Source organism: Ovis canadensis, chromosome 17 (assembly GCF_042477335.2).
Source record: "Ovis canadensis isolate MfBH-ARS-UI-01 breed Bighorn chromosome 17, ARS-UI_OviCan_v2, whole genome shotgun sequence".
NCBI lineage: Eukaryota > Metazoa > Chordata > Mammalia > Artiodactyla > Bovidae > Ovis > Ovis canadensis.
The window spans coordinates 10,525,970-10,541,127 of record NC_091261.1 but is presented as its reverse complement, the minus strand read 5'-3'; the positions used below and the strand labels follow the sequence as shown (position 1 = coordinate 10,541,127).

At 37.2% G+C, this 15,158-nt stretch overlaps 1 pseudogene; it reads left to right on the top strand.

The window, feature by feature from the left end:
• The window catches only part of LOC138422407 (ankyrin repeat domain-containing protein 26-like), a 78,543-nt pseudogene that overhangs the window by 54,538 nt on the left and 8,847 nt on the right, over window positions 1–15,158 (top strand).

The window sequence follows — 15,158 nt, the reverse complement described above, 5'->3', positions numbered from 1 at the left end:
TATTAGGCAGTTGTGAGACAACTTCAACAAGAACTGGCTGATACCCTCAGAAAGCAGTCTATATCAGAGGCGTCACTGGAGGTCTTGTCACGTTATCGTGCCAACTTAGAAGTTGAGGCACAGGATTTAAAGAAGAACTTATGTCAACTTACAAGTCAGGTATGTATGAAAGTGAATGTGTTGACTGTTTATATGTAGGATAAAGTGTTTTAGGACACTCGTTTTCATGGACAGCTTTCTTTTGTATTTTCATTGCAAGTAATTTACTACAATTTTATTATCTTTATAATGCACTCATTTCTAAAACTTGACTTTCATTCTGCCATTTGCATTATATATATTTTTTCTTATATTATTTACCCTTAGGAAAGTTAAGAATTGTGCAGCATTCTTCACAGAAGTTGAGAGACTGTTTCTTTGAAACAATACTATTTTGGTGTGATACCTGTATTGCCATGATAAGGCAAGCCAGATAAAATCAGAGACTGTTTAATGGAATGTTTCAGGAAATTATCATTTCTCATCTTCACTTATGTCAGTGACTGTGGAGTTATATATATATTTGTTTCATAGGTTTCAGAATAACTTATGCAGAAAGGGTATTATACAAGTTAGTTGAAGTTAAGCAAAGCCTTCTTTTCATTTTAGATATACTATAAAAGCCTGGAAGTACTCAGATGGTGTATAGTATGTACATCCAAAATAGAGAATTAAGATTATTTAGACCCTGCCATTGGATTTTTTTAAAAGCTATTGAAATATAATTCATGTATCATATAATTCACCCACTGAAAATGTGTAGTTCACTATTTCTTAGTGTAGAAAGGTGTCACCTGTGACCAATTTTAGAGCCTTTCCATCACCCCAAAAGGAAACCCCATATCCCTTAGCTGCCCCTCATGGCCCCCCATCTCCCTCAGCCCCAGGCAAACACCAGTGTAGTATCTGTCTCGGGCTTTCATATAAATGGAATCACACAGTGTGTGCTCCTTTGTGATGAGCTTTTCTCATTTGGTGTCATGTTTTTGAGTTTCATCCATGTTATAGCACGTTATCAGTTCTTCTATTTCTGTTAATTGTCAAACAATAAACAGTATGTGGCTAAGCCATTTATCCATTCACCAGTTGATGAAGCTTTGGGCTGTTTCCACTTTGAGGCTATTAATAATGCTGCGGTGAACACTGATTTACAAGTTTCTGTGTGGACACGCTTTTCTTTTCCTGTGGTTGGATTTTACCCTCAGAGTTAACTGGCTGATTTCACCTTTTCTTGGCCTTTGCTCAGACTGTCCTTTTGGTGTTCACAGTTTTGTTTTCTCTTGGGTAGTCCTCCATTTATTCAGACCTGGTGCCCAGTCTCTTATCCATGGAGCTTTTCTGACGGTCCAGTTCTCATTAAGCCTTTTCTCTTCAGCCGTTCTCATCTAGTCTGTGAAGAATATTTTAGCCCTTAATTTTATATTGTCCTTTTTTTCATGAGGGAGGATCTTGTCTACAAGATCCATTGGTTTACCAGAGAATACTTATTGATATGCACAATACTTGTCTGCATAAATGGAAAATATTTTAGCTTAACTGTTATTAGGACACAACTAAGTACTTTTTACCATATCAATAATTTCTTCTTGGAGATACTGGTATAGTAAAACTTTTATTAAGAAACTAAATTCTAATAGTCTAATAGAATAGAATTGTTCAATTAAACGCTCATTTTTTCCCCCTGACTCTGGAATAAAAATGTAAAATTTTCTTCTTTCATTATGCAGCCAGAAGTGGGATTTATGGATTTCTAGCCTTTCACCAACTGTGAGGTTCTGGAGTTGGCTTCTCTGATATCCATAGCTTGTAACCTTAATTTTCTCATCTGAGTACTTGCTAGACAATAACAGTTCCTGGGAATGAACTGATTCAGAAAACTTTGATTTAGCAGTAGGGTAATATTTCCATGGCAGTGACTTCACCCTTCCTCTGATGGTCATGTAAGTTCTGTACCACTCCATCCAGGAGGTGCTATTTGCATATTAACCCATGGTCATTGTCCACTGTATAGTACAGAGAGGAAGTAAGTTATAAATTATTATAAGTGGAGAACACTGCTAGTTGGTTAGTGGAGTCAGTGAACATTCTTGAAGTACTGGATGCATATGTTCTGGGCCTCGTGCTCACCCTTACTGCCATTTGCAATGGTATGGAGAGTGATTTCAGTGTGACTTGTGTTGAAGACGATTTCTGTTGGCATGACATCTGCCTGATATATCAAATTGTTTTGCAGATAAAATACAGAGACCGTAATAATGCCAATTACAAACAGTTCTTATTCTATGCCACTTCCTCTTCTAAATAGTTTATGTATGTGGTTAGTCACTCAGTCGTGTCGAATTCTTTGTGACCTCATGAACAGTAGCACACCAGACTCCTCTGTCCAAGGGATTCTCCAGCCAAAAATACCGGAGCGGGTTTCCTTCTGGCAATACTGGAGCCATATGCTTCTCTAAAGTACATTATGTAAACTCCACAATATAATCTTCCAAAAATCCCACTGAGGTTGATGCTACCATTATCTCCATTTTATGGATGGAGAAACTGAGATACAGAAAGGTTAAGTGATTTGTTCTAGACACGCAGCTCAGATCTGATGGAACTGTGACAGAGGCCCATGCATTCTGGCTCCTGTGTAGCTACTGCCTCTCACACTAGGTTGTCACCAACAGCAGTGTTAGCTCTCATAACTACTGGAAGATCTGTGGTCATTTACATATGTGAATATTTAAAGTGATGGCCTATGTGGAGCCTGGATAAAAAAATATATATATATTTGTTTACCATAAGGTAGTTTTCTGTCTTTCCCCATCTGAGTAGTTTATAAATTTGTGTGTTTATTTGAGAAAATCTGATTTAAAGCATGGATGATGTTGTGTTTGAGTGCTGGAGGAGAGGTCAGTAACCTGTAGAGGGCAGACAGGAAATATTTTCACTTTGTGGACTGTAAGGTGTCTGTTGTAACAACTCATCTCTGCTGCATGGCAGGAAAGCAGCTGTTAACAATATGCAGACAAAAGAGACAAAAACCAATGATGGCGGACTTACTAGGTTATTAGTAGTTAAACAGTTGTTTTTTCTTTCTTTTCTTTTTTTTTTAGTTGCAAGAAACACAGGATCAACTTACAGAGGCTGTGAGACGTGCTGAGAAAACACAGGATCACGTCCAAAAGTATGATTTAAAGCAGCGTAGAAAATAAGTATAAAGCAGATAAACAGTATAATATGAGAATAGATCAACAGTGATAATAAACATATTATCATGAAGCTGTGTAACATTTCAGCTTTGAGCTTTTTTGAGATGCATAATTTCCCCCCATTATTTCCATATTTTGCACATTATCCACAAGTAAAAAGTGAAAGCTTTAATCGCTCAGTCATGTCTGACTCTTTGCAACCCCATGGGCTCTAGCCTTCCAGGCTCCTTTGTCCATGGAATTCTCCAGGCAAGAATCCTGGAGTGGGTTGCCATTCCCTTCTCCAGGGGATCTTCCTGACACAGGGATCGAACCTGGGTCTCCTGCGTTGCCAGCAGATTCTTTACCATCTGAGCCACCAGGGAAGGTGATTAGTCACAAACAGAAAAACAGTACAGTTGCCAAATCATCTACTTTGCAAAATTCTAAGAACCTATGTAATTGAACCTGCAGATATTTGTTCAAAAACAGTGTGATATTTTAAAAATCTATGTGTGAAGGAATGCCGTGACAGTCCAAGGGTTAAAACTATGCCTTCCAAGGCAGAGGGTATGGGTTTGATCCCTGGTTGGGGAGCCAGGACCCCACGTGCCTCATAGCCAAAAAACCAAAACATAAAACAGAAGCAATATGCAGTCAATTCAATAAAGACTTTAAAAATGGTCTATGCCCAAGAAAAATCTTTAAAAAAATAATCTTATGTGTGAGAATAATTATTTTTAAATCTGCATTTTAGGCTTGAAATTGAAAATGCCAAGTTACAAACTACAGTCAAGGGAGAATGGCATTGAAACATGTATACTATCATGTAAGAATCAAATCACCAGTCTATGTCCAATGCTGGATACGGCATGCTTGGGGCTGGTGCACGGGGATGACCCAGAGGGATGTTGTGGGGAGGGAGGTGGGAGGAGGGTTTATGTTTGGGATAGCATGTACACCCGTGGTGGATTCATGTCAGTGTATGGCAAAACCAATACAGTATTGTAAAGTAAAATAAAGTAAAAATAAAAATAAAAAAATGTTAATGTTAAAAAAAATTAAGCAGGCAAAATTGAACAGCTTCAGAAAAACTTGTTAAGTACAAGATTGGTGAGTCAACCTCTTAATTTCTGTCATACTGAGAAAGGATTTTAATTTTTGTACTAGTAATATATAAGGATATTTTGGACAATGTGAAAAGTTTCAGTGATTAGCTTATTGTATTTTTATTGATACTGCTTGCTACTAGTACTGTGGTTCCTCTATAGAAGAAGTCGACTGAATTCATAAAATTAATGATTTTTATAGTAAGATTTTAATTTAAAAAATTGTGACAGTCCAAAAGCAATATTTTATATAGACCACATTTTGTTTGTTCATTCATCTGTCAATGAAATTCCACTTTCTGACTATTGTTAATAATGCTGCTTTGAACATTGGTACACAGACATCTATTTGAGTCCAGAAATTTGAGTAATGATTTGATTGAGAATTATGAGTTTCTTTCGTAATCCAGATCTTTCTGTGAGATTTTTGAGAATGAATCATTTAAAATATTGTAGTTTGTTCTCTTCATTAAGAATGAATACGATAATGTAAGAAACAAATCGCCAGTCTAGGTTCGATACAGGATACAGGATGCTTGGGGCTGGTGCACTGGGATGACCCAGAGAGATGATATGGGGAGGGTGGTGGGAGGGGTGTTCAGGGTTGGGAACTCATGTACTCCTGTGGCGGATTCATGTCAATGCATGGCAAAACCAATATGGTATTGTAAAGTAAAATAAAAAAGAATGAATACTATGTCTGTATAGAACCATTTTTCTGAATGAATGTATTTTTCATTTGTTGGATTTTTTTTTTTAAAGAGATGAGGTTGCATGGGAATTTTTCAAAGATTATTTTAGTAAGGTGTGACTTAACAAAACCTGGAATATCTTGAACAATTATGAAAATTATTTTAGAACATCTCTAGAAAGTAAAATGTAAACATAGGCAGTCTTTTAAAAAACTTTCATTAACATTTAGTATTTTATGTGTAAAAGGCTCTATTTTTAACAAATAAATGTTGGCAATTTAAATTTCAGAAAAATGATGAAATGAAAAATAATTTTAAGTTGTCTTAAGAAAAGTCATCAATTTTGAAATCTGTTATTGGCATCAATCAGTTTTAATAACTGTTTACTATAAATTCATATTTGTGAATGCATGAGAAATAATATTTTTAAGAAAGAATATAAAGTCTCTCTAGGTATTTAAAAATAATTTTCTCAAATTGTTTTTTTTTCTAAGTCTGAGGATGAAAAGGAACAATTAAAGTAATACATTGAATTAAAATAATCTTTGGAAAATAGCTTGTACCAAGAAAAGAAGAAAAACAGTGAGTTAGAAAAAAAGATTACTGGGTAAGATTTTAATATTTCTGATAACCCCAATTATTTTATTTTATTTAAAACCTTAGACACAAATTCATTTTTTGTGTATTTTCATAATTAAACACATTATCCTATTTCAAAGTTTACTGTGGAAAGTCAGCACAATCTGAAATGTTTTTCAGTGCAGCAGTGTTATACTTATCTGTAATGATTTCTAAAACAGTAACAACTGTGCCTCTGCATATAGTAATGTCACTCTCTTCCTCATCATCTATGCTGAATTTTTACTTCTGCAAAGTATCTTTGTTCTTTTTGGTAATCCTGCCGTCTTTTAATTGTGTTCCTTCCCTTCATCATTCAAGTAATTTATTATCTAAAAACCTACCTGTGTTATTGTTGAACAACATTAAAAAGTATCTTGATTTGGCTTATATTTTCTTTTTGCCCCCAAATTTTAGTTATAAAATGTACATATAAAAATCTATGTGTAACTTAAAGAATAATAAAACTAGTGACCATGTTTTGATCAGTAAGATAAAAAACTGCTTCTGTTTTCCTTGCTGAGTATGGTTAATCCTCATCATCTACAGATTCAGCCAACCCAAGATAAAAAGTATTCTGGGGAAAAAATTTGAGAAAGTTCCAAAAAGCAAAACTTGGATTGGTCTCAAGCTGGCGACTATTTCCATAGTGTTTACACTGTATTTATAACTATTAACAAAGTATTTGCATTGTATTAGATAATGTAAGAGATCTAGGGATGACTGAAAGTATAGGGAAGATGTGCTTAGGGAAACTTGAGCATCCGTGGACTTTGTATCCACTGAGTGTTGGGGGATTTTTGAACCAGTCCTCTGTGGATGCCAAGTGATGATTATACAAAGAGTTCTTCTCTGATTCTCATTAATATTTTTCTCTTTTAATTTTCTCTACATTGCCTTGCATTTTGTTAACAATGTGCTCGGCAAGATTTCTACATCTCTTAAAACAGTCTTGAAGAGACTGATACACTCTCTTTTCTGACTTCCTTTCTTCTAAAACTCTCAGCCTGGGTTATTTCCCGCTTAACTCAGGCTCCAAAGGCTTTTCTTTTTTTTCAATTCTGAGTGAGACTCTTGTTGGTTTTTTGTATCTACTTTCTTTTTTTTTGTAGAGGCTGTGGTCAGTAGGAACAAACGTGTCTTGTGTCTTTTCAAATAACATTCATATATCATATCTCTTCATCTTTAGCTTGAATACTAATCTCTGGTTTATAACTAATATTTAATAATAAATTAATATTTCACACTAGCATGCTAAAAATTGATGTTAACTTAATTATAAGAACCCATATATTACATATATCACACATAGTATATTTAAATGTGATAAAATTTTTCTTCATAGTATTTATCTAAGATTAGAATTGTTATTATGCTTTCAAGGAATATTAAATTTGAATAATGAGAAAGGATTATAATTTATAAATTTGTTTGTTTTATCTGATAGAACATATATCTGTTTAATTATTAAATATCTGCTCTTAAAGAACTTACTCATTCTATACATTTCTACAGATTTAAGAAACTTTTAAAAATGACAAGAAGGAAGTTAAATGAATAAGAAAATGGAGAGCTTAGTTTCCATGGAGATTTAAAAACCAGTCAAATGGAAATGGATATTCAAATTAATATGCTAAAACATAAGGTAATTTTTAATCAGTTTTAGAACCCCAAAATCACTTAATTTGGGGAAATATAATCATTCCATGCTTTGAACAGTGAAACACAGATTTGTCTATTATTTTTTTAGGTTGGACACCAGTAAAAAAGACAGCTTTTCCCCATATCATTTTTAGATAAAAAGGACATACTCTTACTCTCTCTGTCTTGTATCCTCGCTGGTGATCTGAAGCTGAGCAGCACAGCATTAATGACCCCAAAGTATCCATTGTTTTTGGTGACAGGTTTGTTGAAATCTAATGAACATACCATGCAGTTCTTTCATTTAAACTGTACAGTTCAGTAACTTTATTGTGTTTAAAGGGTTATACGGGCATTACCACGTTAGAACATTTTCATCACCCTCCAAAGAAATCACCCTGTGCCAGTTTTCCCTTCCTGATCTTCCCAGCCTGAGGGAACCATGACTCCACTCCCTGACTGTGTAGATGTCCCTTTCCTGGACATTTCATGTCAGTGGAATCACACAATATGGGATCCTTTGTGACCGCCTTCTTTCATTATCTAATATGTATCAGTATTTCCTTGCTTTTATTGCTCAATAATTGCCTTTGACTGTGTGGATCACAATAAACTGTGGGAAATTCTGAAAGAGATGGGAATACCAGACCACCTAACCTGCCTCTTGAGGAATCTGTATGCAGGTCAGGAAGCAACAGTTAGAACTGGACATGGAACAACAGACTGGTTCCAAATAGGAAAAGGAGTACATCAAGGCTGTATATTGTCACCCTGCTTATTTAACTTCTATGCAGAGTACATCATGAGAAATGCTGGACTGGAAGAAACACAAGCTGGAATCAAGATTGCCGGGAGAAATATCAATAACCTCAGATATGCAGATGATACCACCCTTATGGCAGAGAGTGAAGAGGAGCTAAAAAGCCTCTTGATGAAAGTGAAAGAGGAGAGTGAAAAAGTTGGCTTAAAGCTCAACATTCAGAAAATGAAGATCATGGCATGTGGTCCCATCACTTCATGGGAAATAGATGGGGAAACAGTGGAAACAGTGTCAGACTTTATTTTTTTGGGCTCCAAAATCACTGCAGATGGTGACTGCAGCCATGAAATTAAAAGACACTTACTCCTTGGAAGGAAAGTTATGACCAACCTAGATAGCTTATTCAAAAGCAGAGACATTACTTTGCCGACTAAGGTCCGTCTAGTCAAGGCTATGGTTTTTCCTGTGGTCACATATAGATGTGAGAGTTGGACTGTGAAGAAGGCTGAGTGCCGAAGAATTGATGCTTTTGAACTGTGGTGTTGGAGAAGACTCTTGAGAGTCCCTTGGACTGCAAGGAGATCTAACCAGTCCATTCTGAAGGAGATCAACCCTGGGATTTCTTTGGAAGGAATGATGCTAAAGCTGAAGCTCCAGTACTTTGGCCACCTCATGCGAAGAGTTGACTCATTGGAAAAGACTCTGATGCTGGAGGGCAGGAGGAGAAGGGGACGACAGAGAATGAGATGGCTGGATGGCATCACGGACTCAATGGACGTGAGTCTGGGTGAACCACGGGAGTTGGTGATGGACAGGGAGGCCTGGCGTGCTGCGATTCATGGGGTCGCAAAGAGTCGGACACGACTGAAATGAACTGAAGTGAACTGAATATTCTTTTGTATGGACGTTCCACATTTTATTTATCCATTCATCATCTGATGGACCTTTGGGGTTGTTTCTAATTTTTGGCTAATGTCAGTAATGTTGCTGTGAGCATTTATGTCTAAGTTTTGATGTGAACATATTTTTTGACTTCTTTTGGGAATACAGTTAGGAATAGAATTGCTGTATTACACAGCAACTCTGTTTAACCTTTTGAGGACCTGCCATACTGTTTTCCAGCATGGCGGCATCATTTTATATTTTTTTCCAAGGTATGTAAAACGTTCCCATTTCTATACATTCCTGTCAACACTAGTCATTACCTGTCTCTGTGAGTATAGCCATCCTAGCAAGTATGAAGTGGCATCTCGTGGTGTTTTATTTCTCTCTCTGAGGAGAGGACAATGAAGATTGAGTTCTAGATTAGTAACTACTCAAAGCTGCCCACCTCTTTTAGAATTTCAGTAAATTGAGATGAGGTCAAAAGTCTGATTTTGGTAATTAAACTATTTCTAGTTACTTCTTATAGTTCAAATCATATGTCTCATTGCTTACTAGTCTTCATTGTTTTCAAACTTGAGAAGAAATTCTGAGTCACACCTCCCTATTTGTAAGAAATTGTAATTGAAGGGAACCCTGAAAAAACTTCTTCCTGAGTAGTTCTTAAGTCTTTCTTCTAGTTATATGCTTCTTCTCCTCAACATTGTCATTAAAACTCTTACCCTTTATTATATTCCAGTTTATAAGAGATCAGTTTCTACCTGCATTTAAGTTATGCTTTTATTTTCTCTTTTTCAAAAATCCATTTTTCTGTTTTCCTAATCAGCTTTAAGTTTAGTGGCTTCAATAAACAACATTGGTTTCGTTCAAAATCTGCACTTAGGAAACGGTGGCCAGGACAGCTGGCTTCTTGTCCCCTCGGCTTCACATGGGGCAGCTCGAGGGCTGGGGACTGGAATTGGGTGAAGGTGTGTTCATTTCCATGTCTGATAGTTGGTATCTGTGGTTGGCTGGACTTTGGTGAAGGCAGACAAGTGAAACACCTACCCTGAACACCTAGGCTCTCTTTGCAGCCTGGGCTTACTTGCAACATGGAGCCTGGTTCCCAGGTTGAGAGCCAGGAAAAAGCTCTGCCGCCTTGTCTAACCTCGCTTTGCAGTTCACACGGCATCATTTTCATCATCTTCTGTTCAATAGGAGCAAGTCACTTATACTTGGCCTATATTCTACCTTTTTTACAGAATCAAGTTTTAAAAACTAATGGGTACATTTAAAAACTAGCACAGTAACTCACTGGCCACAATTTTTTATATTCCTTCCAATGAAAAATACCCTTTTCCCTACTCATTCCCTCACAAATCTCAGTTGTTAAGTGTGAGGCCCAGGCTCAAGTAGAGGTCTTACCATCTTCATCAGGTACAGATGGCACATGGGGATGAGGTTTCTGGGTGTGATTTCTAGAGTGTGACCCTGTGAGCACAACCCTCTCAGTACTAAGACTTGAGAACTAAAGGGACAAGTTATCTGCCACACACACCCCCACCATTCTGCTGAATGACTAGACTCTCCCGTCCAGAAACAGGAAACGGGAGGCACCGTGGTCCATGGCAACTCTGAGGTTCAGTTTGGTGCTGCCAGCTTTTTGATGAGGACTTGGTCCTGCCCATAGGAGTGCTTCTCCTTTGCTCTACCCTCTGAGCTCTGTGTGCGTCCTTTTCATAAGAAATGACCTCTATCTGTAGCTGAGTCATGTTTCTTAAGCCAGCTTCCTCTTTATTGAACTTCAAAGAAAATCCCGAAGGCCTATTCTCGTTTGTATGTCGTGGTCTCTGTTAGGCCAAGCACTGTTTTTTGCTGTCAAGGTTCTATTTAAAGCTTTTAGTGTCCTGTGAATTGGATTGGGATTTACATCATTGGAGAGGCTACCCTCACAAATCTTTTTTGAGAGAAGCTCTGCATCTTGGGCTTCTTATGAAGCTTTGTAGGATAATGCCTTTAAAATTCTTATGCCCTTAAGATCTTTAAAGGAATTTGAGGCACCACCTTAAGTCTTTTCAGGGTCTTAATGAAGGGTTTTACAGTCTACAGGCTTCACCTTTAGACCATGTTTTCCTGGCAGCACCCTAGATTTGATCTTAGCCCAGAAGCTGTTTCTGTCTTTTAGCATCATGTGACCACTGGACATGTGGAGATGCTGTAAAGGAGATAACAGATATTGAACCCAAATATAATTGAGCCTTCTTCCTTTATATTTAATAATCCTCCCCTTTTTTTTTTGATAGCTTATCCCTCTCATTGATGTTACTTTCAGCTGGTTCTTAGCAAGAGTTTCCTTTCCCCTGTGTTTCAGTGTCGTTTTCTTCTCTTGCCTAGAAGCTGTCACCAGCAGCCTCTTTAAGGGCCATCAGGATTCAGTTTACCATGTCATGAAGCCCTTTGGGTTTTCATTTCTTTCTTTGCATCCATTCAGATCTCACCTACCTCCAGGTTGAAAGGCATTCTCACATCTTTTAGTTCTTTTTTAATGGTACTTTTAATATCAGTATCTGTGCCAGGTATTTATTGCCAGCAAATTTTATAATAAACCACGTCAAAGCCTAGTGGCTCAAAACAGCATTTACTTTGTTCACAAATTTGTGTTGAGGCAAGGCTCAGTGAGTGAGGCCAGCATGTTTCTTTTCCAGTTGGCATCAGCTGGGATGTCGTGAAGGTGGGGACCAGAGTCATCTGAAGATTAGTTCATGCACATGTCTGGCAGTTGGAGCCGGCTTTTGGGTGAGACATTAGTTGGGGGCCGTCAGTGGGGGCACTGACAAGGTGCTCACTATGTGGTCTGGACTTCTTTGCAGCGTAGTGACTGATGCTAATGGTGGGCTTGCCCACAGAGCAAACGTCAGTTTCCCTAGACTCTGTCCAGTAGAAATCAGTTACTGAGGCCAGCACATATTTAAGGGGAGGGAATTTCAGAGAAAAGTGTCCAAGAATTTGTAGACAGTTTCAATACCACCACCTCCACTCACCTTGACTTACCGAGTGATCATTCTGTCTAAAGGAAAGTTCTTTGCAACTTGGTGTCACTGAAATTCCTGCAAATTTTGTTTGTTGTTTTGTTTGGTATGTTCTGTTCTGTGAAAAGTAACAAATGGTTACCAAAATGAGGCATTTGTTGTTGTTGTTCAGGAAAATGTATGGATCATCTCACTAAGCTATTAGGAGATGGGATTTCTTTAACCTTTTGAATTATTTTTCTTTGGAATGCAGTTCAAATTAGCAAAAACTATTCATAGTTCAGAAAAAGACTTATGGGATTAGTATCCATATTTATAATATTTATTAATGAAAGTCTTATTTTCACAATCTTCTTTTGGGAAGTATTTATTAACTCAGCCCTAGGTAACTCAATACAGTATCCCTCAAACTTCTTTAAAACATGGGGCATTAAGATGGGGGGAAGGAGTAAGGGATATTCTACTAAGAGGTGACTTGTAGTCATTTTATGGAAAAAATACAAAAGAGTATAAAATCAAGTGCAAATGTTCTGTGACAAAGATGATGACAGTGAAGAATATATTTTGTGCCTCTTGGTGGTTTGAACTTCTTTCTTGATTCTCTGAGTAATCCCTGGTCCTACATTCTACAATACAGATACCATTGTATCTATTTGATCCTGGGTTTAAGTTAGGCTGTGCTCAGTCCACATTCTTCATTAGCAAACAGTATCATTTTATTCTTGAAGACTGATAATCCTTGAAACTGCATCTTCAAAATGTCTGCACCTGGATGCAAAAAATCAAGTTCTTCGAGAGGAGTTATTATCTATGAAAGGAATGCAAAAGAAATGTGAAAAACTAGAGAAGAATAAAAAGAAGTTGGAGCAAGAAGTAGTGAACCTCAGAAGTCATATAGAAATGAATATGATAGAACACAGTCAAGTAGAGCAGTATAAAGGGGAGATTGAAGAAAGGGCGAGACAGGATCTCATAGAGAAATTAAAGAAAGTCGACCTATTTTGCAGGTTAATTTGTTCATCTGTCATGTGCTTGAATTCACCTCATTGTAAATTATATTTTGGATCTATACAGCTTATGGGTTTCCTCTACTTCCCTTAGAGCAGTTGGTTTGCTGGTTTTCTGGAAGGAAGGGGACACTTGTTTCTCCCTTTAAATATTTCCGTTTCCATCACAGTTATCACCAAATTGACCTATTAGAATGATTCTCACTAGAGAATCCTTTCATTTATAAGACCAATTAGTATAAAGCAAGACTACTAGGAGGAAAAGAAAATATTGTGCTTTAGAACTGGTACCATCCTCTTGAATTATTTTTAAGTTGTCTTGTTCAGTTTTTAAAATTTTAAGTTGATCCTCTTGTTCTTTGAATTATCAGATTATATAAGCACCACTATAACAATAATTCCACTTTCATTTTATAGTTCTCATGTAATTCACTTCACATTGATGATAATTGTTTTAAACTTCTGCTTTTTTTTTTTAACCTTTAAAATTGCTTTCTGAATCACTGGCTCAAAACTAAAGGGAGCAAATATCATTTTCTAGGTTAATGATTATTTTTATTTTTATTTTTTAATTTTTTGATTATTTAAAAAATGTTATCTTTTAAAATTTGCCTTAGATACAAGCAGCTCTCAGGAGAACTTAGAGCAGTTACAAGAGAAGAATAATGCTTCCATAAGAAGTCAGCTGGAACTCAGAATTAAATAAAGACTTGGAATCTGAACTCTGCAAGGTGAAAACTTTGCAAGAAGATTCTCATAAAGCAGAATTGGAAAAATATAAGCAACTCTACCTAGTAGAACTAGAAGTTAGAAAGTCATTGGAAGGTAAACTAGACAGGTAAGCCAAAACACAGAATCACAGAACGTAAATTTAGTTCATTAATTTGTCTCTAAAGCCTAATTTTTCTAGAGTGCAGTTCATGAGATTAGTAGGAAGTGAAGGCTAACTAGATGGTCATTGCTAGAGGGCGCCCTAAGACAAACAATTAATACTGTGTCCTTTTAAGTTTTACCACACAGAGTTGGAAACAACTGAAGTGACTTAGCAGCAGCAGCATACTGCATAAAGGCATGCTTGTGAAATTGGGGGCAATTAACATAACACAGGAGTGAAAGGATAATTCACAGAGTGGCTAGAAATAGTATGGTGACCTGACTGGGGGGGGGGGTGTGGAGGATGGAAAGGCACCTCCAGTGCCTAGTCCCGGTTTCCCCACTGTCTGAAAGCAGAGCATTCCTAGGAAGCCTTTCATAAGCCAAAACAGCATACAGCAAAGAAGTAGGTACCCGAGGGCACGTTCTGCTAGTTTAAGCCTAAAATGAATACGCACAAGTGAGGCACAGGTGCTCCCACATAGGGTTTGGGGTTGTGGTGACTTGACACTGAGATGTGGGGTGTGGCTTCCAGGGAAGGAGCCCAGTTGGGCCAGTCTCCCTGCTTAGGGAGCATGATGCCTTTTACTGTAAAATGTACACTGAACCTTTTTATATGAAATCAAAAAGTCTCTTAAAATTTTTTTTTAAAATTATCAAAAACAGATGCTGATGTAGGCCTTTCCTAGAAGTAAAGTAACATAAAGTGAACTTTGGAAAAGCAGGGGATACTTGTAATTGTTCCTGGTGCTGTTTTAGCTCTTTTCAATCACCTATTGACTTTCTTGTCCTCCCCTCTAGATCGTGACTCTAGACGATTCCTCAGAGCCAAAAGCTTAATTTCTTTTTTTTTTTTAATTTTTTTTCAAAAGCTTAATTTCTCCAAGGTCAAGAGTGAAACATGTATACAAGGTGGTGAAAGCAAATGCTTGAAAGTGGCTTTGTGGGATGGGGTGTTTCTTCATCCCTGAACTGTTTCCTGGAGGCAGGTGTGTCCCAGAGGGCAGCAGGTGTCACTGTGAGGCCACCTCCCTTTCTCTCTGATGCCCTTTCTCTCCTCTCCCAACTGTGACTTGTTACTTGAAGAGCCCTAGACACGTGTGTACTTCTTTAGAACAAGGTTACAACTATCAGTCTGAGTGAACTCTGGGAGTTTGTGATGGACAGGGAGGCCTGGCATATGCTGCGATTCATGGGGTCGCAAAGAGTCAGACACGACTGAGCGACTGAACTGAACTGAACTGAACTAAGTAAAAGTCATAATTAGCTGTGCCTATAAAGGAGACATAAATTTATGATTTTTTTGTCTCAGAGTTCTTGATTTTAAGAGATACTTACTAAATTATTAAATTT